Genomic DNA, 12,183 nt, shown 5'->3' with positions numbered 1-12,183 from the left:
CCCTGCTGACGCTGTCGCGGCCTGACCAAGCTGAACCACCTTCGAGGCCCTGCTGACGCTGTCGCGGCCTGACCGAGCTGAACCACCTTCGAGGCCCTGCTGACGCTGTCGCAGCCTGACCAAGCTGAACCACCGTCGAGGCCCTGCTGACGCTGACGCGGCCTGACCGAGCTGAACCACCTTCGAGGCCCTGCTGACGCTGTCGCGGCCTGACCGAGCTGAACCACCTTCGAGGCCCTGCTGACGCTGTCGCGGCCTGACCGAGCTGAACCACCTTCGCGGCCCTGCTGACGTTGTCGCGGCCTGATCAACGCTGAACTATCTCGAGGCCCTGCTGACGCTGTCGCGGCCCGACCCCTCAAACTTTCCCCGTACCAGTTGGTACCAAGACTGTCCCGCTACCCCCTGTTTCCCTGAAACCAAGACTTTACGGATCCCTCGATCCCTGTGTTATACTACTACGAGAACGTGCCTTCATTTCCTATATAAAGATTCTTGAGAATATCCCTTCGTGTGGTGTCCGTCTGTGGTAGTGTGGTTGCTCAGTTGCTACGATTGTAGGAGAGGACCCTCGCCAAGGAGGCCTCCCTACGGCGCTCGGCCTATTCCAGAAAGATAGGAGGGTCTTGGGGTGGGCAGTCAGACATCTTCTGTCTCCCCTGGGATCGCCTTTCCAACATTGGTGGCAAGCGACGGGATCCGAGCCCGCGCAAATCGTACAGCGAGTAACTCTCCACTACTAACAGAGACAAACAACCACGATTTCAACTAAAGAAGCGGGAACGACCGCAGAATTCCAGAAGCAACTATTAGAGGAGTACACCCATAAAGAACTCAAACAATTTTGTAAAGCCTTGGGTATCGCTACCACTGGACTAAGCACCAAAGAAGATTTTAAAGAAGCGCTGCAAACCTGGGTGGAGACCGGAGCGACTCCACCCCAGACTCACGATGACATTGTCCTAGAAGTAAACCAGAGTACGATCATAGCCCCAGTGGAAGAAAGAACCGCCAACAGAGAACCGGGCCTCTCCCACGAAGACGCCCGGGAGCGAGAGAGAAGCCGGGTGCACGAACTAGAGCTCGCCCGACTCCGGCTAGATGGGGAACTCCAATTGGGCGAGAAAAAAATGGCCATTGAGCAACTACGATTACAGGGAGATCTGGAAGAGAGACGGAGGCAAAGAGAATTGGAAGAAAAAAAGCTCACGTACGAACATGAGCGTGGCCTCAAAGAACTAAAGATCAAGGCCAAGAGCGAAGAAGCTGGCGCCGCAGCAACCCGGGACCCCCCAGCTCCTGCCGACCCGAAGGTCCACATCCCCAAGGATATCATCAAGGAATACTACAAGAATGACGATATCCAGCAATGGTTCAAGGCTTATGAGGTTGCCATGACCGCGCACCGCATCCCGCGAAAAGATTGGGGTGCCGGCTTATGGGGGAGGTTTGTCAGTGAAGGAAGAGACACCCTGCTAGAGCTGGCCGAGGACGTGATGTCCTCCTATGATCACATGAAGGACGCCCTGCTCACCCGGTATGGCCTCACCCCTGAGATGTACCGACAGAGGTTCAGAGACTGCAAAAAGATCCCTGGTACCACGTGGGTGGAATATGTAAACTTTTATAGCCGGGCCCTGGAAGGCTGGATTAAGGGCAGCAAGGTGTCCACCTACAAACAGCTGTTCGACCTCATCGTTTGGGAGCACCTCTCCAACAACTGTTTTGTCGAGCTCAGACAGCATCTCCTCGACAGCAAGCTGACCGAGCCCCGGAAACTCGCCGTCGAGGCCGATCGATGGGTGAGTACCCGCGTCCCCCGGACCCTGATAGGAGAAACGGGACGGAACAGCCAGGGGCACCCCCGCCAGCGTGGCGGCAGAGGGGGCCAGAACAGGAGCCGAGACTTCCCGTCGGCCCCGGGCCGGAATCCGCCTCAGGGGTCCCCCCAGAATAACACTTCGCCATCCCTGACCAGAAGAGGGCCCCCTCCAGCACGGCCGGGGCCCCGCCCGAACATTACATGCCACAGATGCCAGCGGCCCGGTCACTATGCCAGTGACCCCCTCTGCCCCATGAACCAGCGTCCCGGCACCACCGGGCCTCCGACCCGCCAGTTCGCTGCCGCAGCCCTGGGGGAAGGTGGAGAAGAAGACGAAGAGGTCTACAATGAGGATCCGACCGAGTGGGAGCCGGCCGCCATGGCCCTTGCCTGCCTGGGCGAAAGAGACATGGTCCCCCTGACCCCGCTACCGAGCAACACCCAAAAATACCGTCAGTGGGTCCACATTAATGGACGACGGACCGAAGCCCTCCGGGACACGGGAGTCAGTGTGACGGCCGTCCGCTGCCACTTGGTGACCCCCGAACAGATCATACCCAACATGCGATGCCCCGTGAGGGCCGCCGACAACTCCGAGACCCTGTGTCAGATGGCCCGAATCCCCTTCGAGTGGGGGGGGTCGGGCATCCTCAAGGTGACCGTCCGGGACGACGCCCCCGTGGACTGCCTCCTCGGAAACGACCTCGAGAGCTCTCCCTGGGCCCAAGTTGAGCGGAGAGAACATCTGGGAATGATGGGACTACCCGAATGGGTCTGCGCAACGACCCGATCTATGGCTGCCCGGGCCCCGGCGCCGACCAAGGCCGCCCAGACCGAAGAGCCGGAGTGGCCCGCGCCACCACCGCCCGCAGTCAACGAAGAATCCGACCCTGAGCCTGGGCCATTGGAGCCCGGCTGCGAAAACAGCGCCGAACTCAGCGACATCCCCGAACTAGCCCAATGGCGCCAGGAGGGTGGTCCCACCCGAGAACAATTCCGGCAGGAGCAGAAGGCCTGCCCCTCCCTCGAGGGGACCCGGCAGCAAGCAGCGACCCAAGCTGCCGGGGACACCTCGGGGTCCCACTGGGTCTACTGGGACCACGGCCTCCTATACAGCGAACAGAAAATTGCCGAACTAGGGGCCAGCCGAGTGTTGGTGGTCCCCCTACGATTCCGAGACTTCCTCCTGAGCCTGTCACACGATGTGCCCCTCGCCGGGCACCTGGGGCAGGACAAAACTTACAGCCGCCTGGTGACCCATTTCTACTGGCCGAAAATGCGCAACGACGTGCACAACCACTGCCGCACCTGCCCGACATGCCAAGCCAGCGGAAAGAGCGGGGGGAAGGTGAAGGCCCCGCTCCAACCCTTTCCAGTAGTGACCACCCCCTTCGAGCGAGTGGGGATCGACATCGTGGGGCCCCTGGACCCCCGAACCTCGCAAGGACATCGCTTCATCCTCGTCCTGGTGGACCATGCCACCCGCTATCCCGAAGCCATCCCCCTACGAACCATAACGGCTCCCGTAGTGGGCCGAGCGCTGATGGGGATCTTCTCCAGAGTGGGGTTCCCCCGAGAGGTCATGAGTGATCGGGGCACAAACTTTATATCAAAGTATATGCGGGCCCTGTGGCAACAGTGCCGGGTCATGTATAAGTTCACCACCCCGTATCACCCCCAAGGGAATGGACTTGTGGAGCGGTTTAACCGAACCCTCAAGGGGATGATCCAAGGCCCAGAAGAGCCCCTCCGCCGCAAATGGGACATCCTGCTGCCCTGCCTCCTGTTCGCCTATCGGGAGGTACCACAGAAATCCCTGGGGTTCAGCCCCTTTGAACTCTTGTACGGGCACCCTGTCCGAGGTCCCCTCAGCCTGGTCAAAAAAGGCTGGGAAACTACGGTCCAAAACGCACCGCCGGATGTCTACTGGTACCTCCTGACCCTCCGAAGCCAGACTCGGAAGTTCCGGGCCCTTGCCGAGGCCAACCTTGAGGCCAGTCAGGAAGAAATGAAACGCTGGTATGACCAGGACTCTTCATCCATCGAGTTCGAGCCAGGCCTGCAGGTCTGGGTCATGGCCCCGGTCGAACCTTGTGCCCTCCAGGACAAATGGACGGGCCCCTTCAAAGTGATCGAGCGCAAGAGCCCCGTCACCTATCTGGTGGACCTGGAGTCACCCCGGAACCCCCTCCGGGTTCTGCACGCCAACCGGCTCAAGCCTCACTTTGCCCGCACAGAACTGAGCCTGCTGCTAGCTACGGATGATGGGGCCGAAGACGACTCCGAGCCCCTGCCCGACCTCCTGAGGTGCTCTGAGAAGGACGGCTCCGTCGAGGGAATCTCCCTCTCCTCCGACCTGACCCCCGCACAGCGCCGGGACTGCCAAGAGCTGTTGGGGCAGTTTACAGACCTGTTCTCACTCACCCCCGGGGTCACCCAGTGGTGTGTCCATGATGTCGACACCGGGGACAGCCAGCCAGTGCGACACCGGGCCTACCGAGTTCCCGACCGAGTTCGGGCCTGCATCCAGACAGAAGTTACCAAAATGCTGGCCCTTGGGGTGGTGGAACCCTCCGACAGTCCCTGGGCCGGCCCAGTTGTCCTGGTCCCCAAAGCCGCCGCACCCGGCGCCCCTCCAGAACTCAGGTTTTGTGTCGACTACCGGGGGTTGAATGCCGTCACCAGGACTGACGCACATCCCATCCCCCGGGCCGATTAACTAATCGACCGCCTAGGAGCCGCCAAGTACCTCAGTACCTTCGACCTCACAGCCGGGTACTGGCAGATCGGCCTCACCCCCGGCGCCCAGGAGCGATCGGCCTTCTCAACCCCCGATGGCCACTTCCATTTCAAAGTGATGCCCTTCGGTATGAAGAACGCCCCGGCAACCTTCCAGAGACTGGTGAACAAAGTGCTGGCGGGGCTAGAAGAGTTCAGTGCCGCCTATCTGGACGATATTGCGGTATACAGCCTCCACTGGGCCGAGCACCTGAAGCACCTCTGGGAGGTCCTGACGGCCCTCCAACGGGCCGGACTAACTGTGAAAGCCAGCAAGTGCCAGATAGGGCAAGGGTCCGTAACCTACCTGGGACACCAAGTAGGGAGCGGCCACGTGGCTCCCCTCCGACCCAAGATTGACGCCATCGTGGCCTGTGAGCCCCCGGTCACCCAGACCGCAGTCCGAGCCTTCCTGGGGCTCACTGGATATTATCGGCGCTTCATAAAGAACTATGGGAGCATTGTGGGGCCCCTCACTGAGCTGACCTCGAAGAACAGGCCACAGAAGGTACAATGGACCCCCGAGTGTCAGGTGGCCTTCGAGACTTTGAAAACAGCCATGTGTACCGCCCCTGTGCTCCAAGCCCCCGACTACAGCCGGGAGTTCGTAGTCCAGACCGACGCCTCGGAGCACGGCATCGGGGTGGTCCTATCTCAAATTGACCCCGAGGGGATTGACCATCCTGTGGCCTTCATCAGCCGGCGGCTGCTGGCCAGAGAGCAGCGATGGAGCACCATCGAGAGAAAGGCCTTCGCCGTCGTGTGGGCCCTCAAGAAACTCCGGCCCTACCTCTTCGGCACCCACTTCCGGGTCCAGACTGACCACCGGCCCCTGCGGTGGCTGATGCAGATGCGTGGCGAAAACCCGAAGCTGCTGCGATGGTCCATCTCCCTGCAAGAGATGGACTTCACTGTGGAGCATCACCCTGGCAACGACCATGCCAACGCTGATGGCCTGTCCCGCTTCTTCCGCCTCGACGAGGAGAGTCCCCAAGAAGATGGGTGACTCTCCCCGCCTTCAGCTGGAGGGGACGTGTGTTGGACCCGACCTCGTGGCGTGGTCCTACCCCTCCCGCATGGTGGGCCCGGGACGACATCGGCCCTCCATCGACCCGCTGTCGACCCCCCTGACATGAACATTCATGAACCCTCGACGAGAGCAGCCCCCCCTGGGACCCTGGCGGACCCTGCTCGCCAACACTACCGGTCCGGTGACCATGCCAGGCCACCCTTCCCGGCCCGACTCCATCTTGGGCCATCACGTCCCGAGCACGTGGCTGCAGCCACCCCTGGCCCCGGCCCCAGCGAAGCCCCGACATCGAGGCACCAAGATCCTCCCAGGTGGTAGAGTGGCCACTTGGCGGATCCCGGAGGAGGGGAGTTTCGATGGGCCTCCAGCCGTCCCCGGACGCCTGGTATCGATCGCCCTCCAGCCTCCCTGGGCGCTGGCTCCACCCCCCTGCTGGGTGTCTGGACACCTTCATCCCGGCCCCTCGGACCCCCAGGCGCGAGGGTCCGGACATCAAAGGCCTCCAGTCCTATATCTGGGCCAGCCCTGGATTAGGACGCTAGTTGTATCTTGGAGTAGAAGCCCTGCTGACCTTGTCGCGGCTGATCCTGATCCGAACTCTGCACCTGGAACCTTCGAGGCCCTGCTGACGCTGTTGCGGCCTGACCAAGCTGAACCACCTTCGAGGCCCTGCTGACTCTGTCGCGGCCTGACCGAGCTGAACCACCTTCGAGGCCCTGCTGACGCTGACGCGGCCTGACCAAGCTGAACCACCGTCGAGGCCCTGCTGACGCTGTCGCGGCCTGACCGAGCTGAACCACCTTCGAGGCCCTGCTGACGCTGTCGCGGCCTGACCGAGCTGAACCACCTTCGCGGCCCTGCTGACGCTGTCGCGGCCTGATCAACGCTGAACTATCTCGAGGCCCTGCTGACGCTGTCGCGGCCCGACCCCTCGAACTTTCCCCGTACCAGTTGGTACCAAGACTGTCCCGCTACCCCCTGTTTCCCTGAAACCGAGACTTTACGGATCCCTCGATCCCTGTGTTATACTACTACGAGAACGTGCCTTCATTTCCTATATAAAGATTCTTGAGAATATCCCTTCGTGTGGTGTCCGTCTGTGGTAGTGTGGTTGCTCAGTTGCTACGATTGTAGGAGAGGAGCCTCGCCAAGGAGGCCTCCCTACGGCGCTCGGCCTATTCCAGAAAGAGAGGAGGGTCTCGGGGTGGGCAGTCAGACATCTTCTGTCTCCCCTGGGATCGCCTTTCCAACACTTTCTAACTCATTTTGGCAGTTTTTTTTATTTCACTCTATCAGTTGTAATGATATTTTATTCGCTGTGTCATCACACCCACCTCCTATCGTGAGTGATTACCCAATAAAATGCTTTATTTGCATGGCAAGTCAAGTCAGTATACTAATATTACATACCGTCCAAGTTTGGGGACACTTGATAAAAACACACTTTCATCGATAGCTCTCCCACGGAGTACTGCGTTTCCACTTCGCAAATGCGCTTTACATCTCATAAGGATTATGGTTTGCTACAAGACCCTAATTACATACAATAACCCGCTATTTTCTGTCAAGTGGTGCTTTTTTGTGTTTCTTGGTCTTATTGTGATATATGCTATGTTTATGGTATTTGCCTTCTTCACCTTCCCCATTTTCCATGCAGAAAGGGAACTAAGCCCCCTGGCATGACTATGCATGCCAGTCAGTGTAGAAGTGGCTGTCTCTATTTTTACTCTCTCATTCTGTTTTTAGATATTTGGGGCCTCTGAATGTATGTGATTCAGTGGACACACGATCAGTTTAATTATATATTTACTACATTTAGCACATAATTCAATGTATGCTGCACTGTTTTAGATGTGACCCAAAAAATGTATCAAGCACGGCCAAGTCAGCAGTTACTAAAAAGGTGCCACGAGTGGTGCTGTAAAGTGGTAGACCTTTTTGCAAGGGATAACTGGTTACCTTTTAGTTGCTGGCAGACTGCCACTGATGAGGTGACACTTTTGCCCATACAGTATTCAGTTGAGCTACAATGTGAAATAATTAAATAACACCATAAATTGTGCCGCTTCATGTTGCAAAATGTTTATTTTTTGCTTTCATAATATAGTCATGCGTGGCATTCCTATCACTCTGCACAACTCAAGAGAATCCGAAATTTACCAGCAATAGCGATAATTATCCTTACCCTTCCTTGATCTTTTTTTATCAAACATGATGAAGTGAAACTGATTATGACCTTATGCAGAAAGGAAATACCTTGCTCAAATACCACACAAACCCTGAGAGAAGGCTACCCTTTGGCCAGCTCAACATGCCTCAACTCAGCTGCACACACATTCAGTTGTACGTAATGTCTTCTTGGTTATATATAGGGTAACAAAAATGCTTATAATACTTTTTTATTATAACTTTTCAGCATGCCTTACAGCAGCAACACTGATCTACAGCATAGCTTAAAGACATTGCCAAAGCCAATCAATCTGGCTAAAATCTTACAAGGTCCCAAAGGCGAGACCTATTGGCTATGCCAATGCTTGTTTTTCATCTTTTTTTTGCAGATTTATTCGGCGCAAACTCGACCCGAAGGTATTGGAGCGCTTTACATGAACAGCAGTTAGGTTACAGAAGGACACATTCATTTCTTAGCAGGCACAGGGAGATTTAAGTGATTTGCCCAGAATCACAGGAAGCTGAGCCAATGCTGAGACTTGTACCTGGTTCCTCAGCTCCAAAGTCGGCTGCTATGGTCGTCAGGCCACACCCACCCCTATGGAAGATCAGACATGTTTAATGGATTTTGATTGGTTTTGGGAGATAAGCAATTATACAAATGAGAGGCCTGCATTTTCCGTTAAATCTTTCATCAAGATGAGGAAACCAGACTCTGTCCCGGAGACCTCGTTGGGTGATGTCCTTTGTGTGCCGCTTAAATGACTTACCGTTTCAGACATCAACATATGACAGCTCCAGAACCTCACAGACATTTCCTTCTTTAGGACCCGAAAGTTCATCTCTAACATTCTTGAACTTCTGATATGGCTGTCATTAGTAAGAGGTCCATCCGCTCTCTCCTTCTCTCCTCCCTCTCCACCTCCTTCTCTTAAAGCCCCTCCCACCCCTGCTGCAGTTACCCTCCAGGAGCTGGGAAATGCCCGGTGGGATAAAAGGCCAGTCCGGCCCTGCTACACTCCCCCCCCCACACAAGAAGTGGAAGAGAGCACCCCCTCCCTCCCTCCTAAGGTGGGACAAGTGTCCCCCGGGAGGGGCCGCAGCAGTCTCACCAGGGAAGGATCTTACTTTAGGATGTTTACAAAGAGTGAAGAGGCCTGGGGGAGTCAGGGCGCCTCGAATTAAACATTTATTATCACGAATGATGTACAAGAAGAAGAGACGTACCCAGTAGACACCCCCTCGTGGTCCAACAGTTTTTACAATTCCCTTAACGTCACCTCCTCCAACCTCTATCCCTTATGGGAAACAACTAAAAATGTCCCCCTCTGCGCGCTTCAAAGGTTACCTCACTATATCACTCTATAACAACGGTACTGTGATGATCCAAGGCAAAGACACCTGCCTCTCGCTCTTTGACCTCCTCTTTCCCTCCTTACTCCCCTCCTCTGCAACCAGGTTTCCCCCTGACTCTCCTTCCAGCTCCACCCATTACTCCCTTTCTCCTCCACCGACCCCACCTCACTCCAATTGGCTGCACTCTCGAGAAGCACAGGTCGGCCCTCTTCCCTCCCCCTCCCTTGTGACCTCCTCTCCTATCCCTCCCCCTCACAGTATGTCCCCTCTTACATTACTCCAGCATTACCACTAGCTAATACGCTCCTCGTCCCATCTTCACCATCCAGATACTCCAATCTCCTCTCCTCCCCCATATTCCTCCCCATCACCCCCCTTTTTAGTCCACCTCTCCTCCAACCCTCTCCCCCAATGAACTTTCCATATGCTCCCCATATCCTTCCTTCCATCCCCTCGTTGTTCACCCCGTTTTCTCCACAATCCCACTGCATCTCTCTCCTCCCTCCTACTCCTCCAGTACTGCTGCACTAATCCCTTTCCCCTCCTAGTTACCCCTTCCATTTCTCTCCCTCAAGCCCAGCAGATCCACTTCCGTTCCTCAACTTCCCTTTCTCTCAACCCCCCTCTCTCTGCCAGATGCCCGTTCCCTCACAGCCGCTTCTCCTAACTGACAGGACCTTCACTACCACCGCACCTCTTTTCCTCCCAAACCTCCCACGTCCCCATGACTCCACACAGGCCTCCCCTCTCCTTCTTCCCTACCGCCGTGTTCCGCACCCTTCTCCCCCTAAATTTGTCCTTAACTCCTCTCCCTCTTGCAACCCCAACAAGGACAACTCCCCCTTAACCTCCAACTCACTAAATCCCGCTCTCAACCTCCACCCTTCACCACCTGTGAACACCACACCCCAACTTACCTCCGGTCCCCTCACCTCTCCCTGCCTTCCACCACCAGTTCCACCCCACCTTGTTTCAATCGAGCCACCCAACCTTCCGTGCTCTGCCTCATTCTCACTGGAAAATACGCTAGGCTCTCTTATCACCTCCATCTCCCAGCTTACAGCTGCCATTTCACTTTTATGCTCTAAGATCTCCACCCCTCCATGCACCTCTACTCCTTCCCAACTTCCCACGAGATGCACCTCGCCCCCTCACCCCAATGCAGCCAAGCTCAACTTATCGTCTGCAAACTTAGTTAACTCACACAAGCCCTTGAACGCCACCCCTCTTCATCCGGCATACCCTAGCAACCCCACTATCTACACTATTCCGACCATCACCTCTGTCAGAACAAAGCATCCACCTAAACCCTCCCGAGCACCTCCGCATAAGTACAATATCCCGATCACCCTTCAGAGCCCAAGTGCCCCCGCCACCAAAACAGTCCTGACAGAGCTGCGCTGTAATGATTCACAACTGCAGATCTGCAGTAAAACACAAACTTGAAATCTCCGATATCATCACCCTTTACAATATTGACATGCTCTTCCTCACAGAGACCTGGTTCAAAGATACCTCTCACTCTATGTTTGATCTCCTATTACCCACAGGCTATTCTATATTGAGGAATGACAGATCCGACAACAAAACGGGGGGAGGTGTTGCCGTCATCTTTAGAAACGCCCTCCAACTAAAGGCTTCTCCTATCAGCTCCTCCGACACCTTTGAATGCCTTTCTCTTGAGCTTCAATTGCAACACCGTTCACCCCTCAGATTCCATGTCATTTACCGCCCGCCCCGTAGTGGCCCCTCGTTTATGGAAGATCTCACTGACTTCATCAGCGACCAATACTCGCAAAGTGTCAATCAGACCTTCGTGGGTGACTTCAATCTCCACTGGGGCGTACCGCTAGACTCCTCTGCGAACTCACTGGCCACCTTCCTCTCTGCAAACGACCTTATTGAACACTGCACAGAATCAACACACTCTAAGGGCGCAATCCTGGACCTTGTTATTTCTAAAGCAGGCATGCTTTCTACCACTACCCCAATTCATGTAGATTGGTCTGACCACCTCCTCGTCCCATTCTCTCTTCAACTTTCACACTCTATAACTCTTGGCCAACCCAAGAGAGCCATCTCCTGGTTTCGTGACACCAAAAATATTGATGTCGGTCCCCTCTGTGATTCAGCTTTGTTATCACTTCCAAGGCTAGACCCAAACCTAGCTGTTGACGATCTCACCTCCCAATGCCTCACAGTTCTTGCAGCTGAAATTAACAACGTCGCTCCACTCAAAAGCAAAAGGACAAGGCCCACTCCCTCAGCACCTTGGTTCAACAAATCCCTTTATGAGGAAAGGAAGCAGCTAAGATTCCTGGAGAAACAATGGAGGCAAGTGCCCTCCACTGACAATGTGGACATGCTTCGCTCAGCAAGATCCAAGTACCACAAACACATCTTCCTTGAGAAAGCGGCACACTTCAAAACCCTCCTTGACTCTGCCAAAAATAGACCCAAAAAACTTTTCGATCTCATCAAGAGTCCTAGCTGCCCTCCCCCAACCTCCAAGGTGGAGGATTCTACAAAGAGAGCAGCGGATTTCGCTATTTTCTTCGATGTAAAAGTGAAATCACTTGTGGATCAGGTCGCTCATCCTACCCCTCCAGAGGAGCCCAAATCCCTAGCCATTTGGCAGAGCTTTGACCCCATATCTGAGGATGCCCTTCTCAAGTGCATACGCGAAACAAAGCCCTCCAACCATTCTCTTGACCCTATCCCAAGTGCCATTGCCATTGACTTCTATACCCATTCCCTTTCCTATTGGACCACTCTGATCAACCTCTCCCTTTGGCAAGGCTCCCTTCCTGTCTCCTTCAAAACTGGGCAGGTCACCCCACTGCTTAAAAAACCCACAGCTGATGCAAATGACCTCAACAACTTCCGCCCCATCACTAACCTTCCCTTTCTTGCGAAGATCACAGAAAGATGTGTAGCAAAACAACTCTATCGTCATATCAATGACAATGATCTTCTTGACAACTGTCAATCGGGATTCATCCAAAACTGCAGCACTGAAACAGCCCTA

The sequence above is a fragment of the Lissotriton helveticus genome, chromosome 1_2, assembly GCF_964261635.1.
Source record: "Lissotriton helveticus chromosome 1_2, aLisHel1.1, whole genome shotgun sequence".
Classification (NCBI taxonomy): domain Eukaryota; kingdom Metazoa; phylum Chordata; class Amphibia; order Caudata; family Salamandridae; genus Lissotriton; species Lissotriton helveticus.
This window is presented reverse-complemented; position numbering follows the sequence as displayed.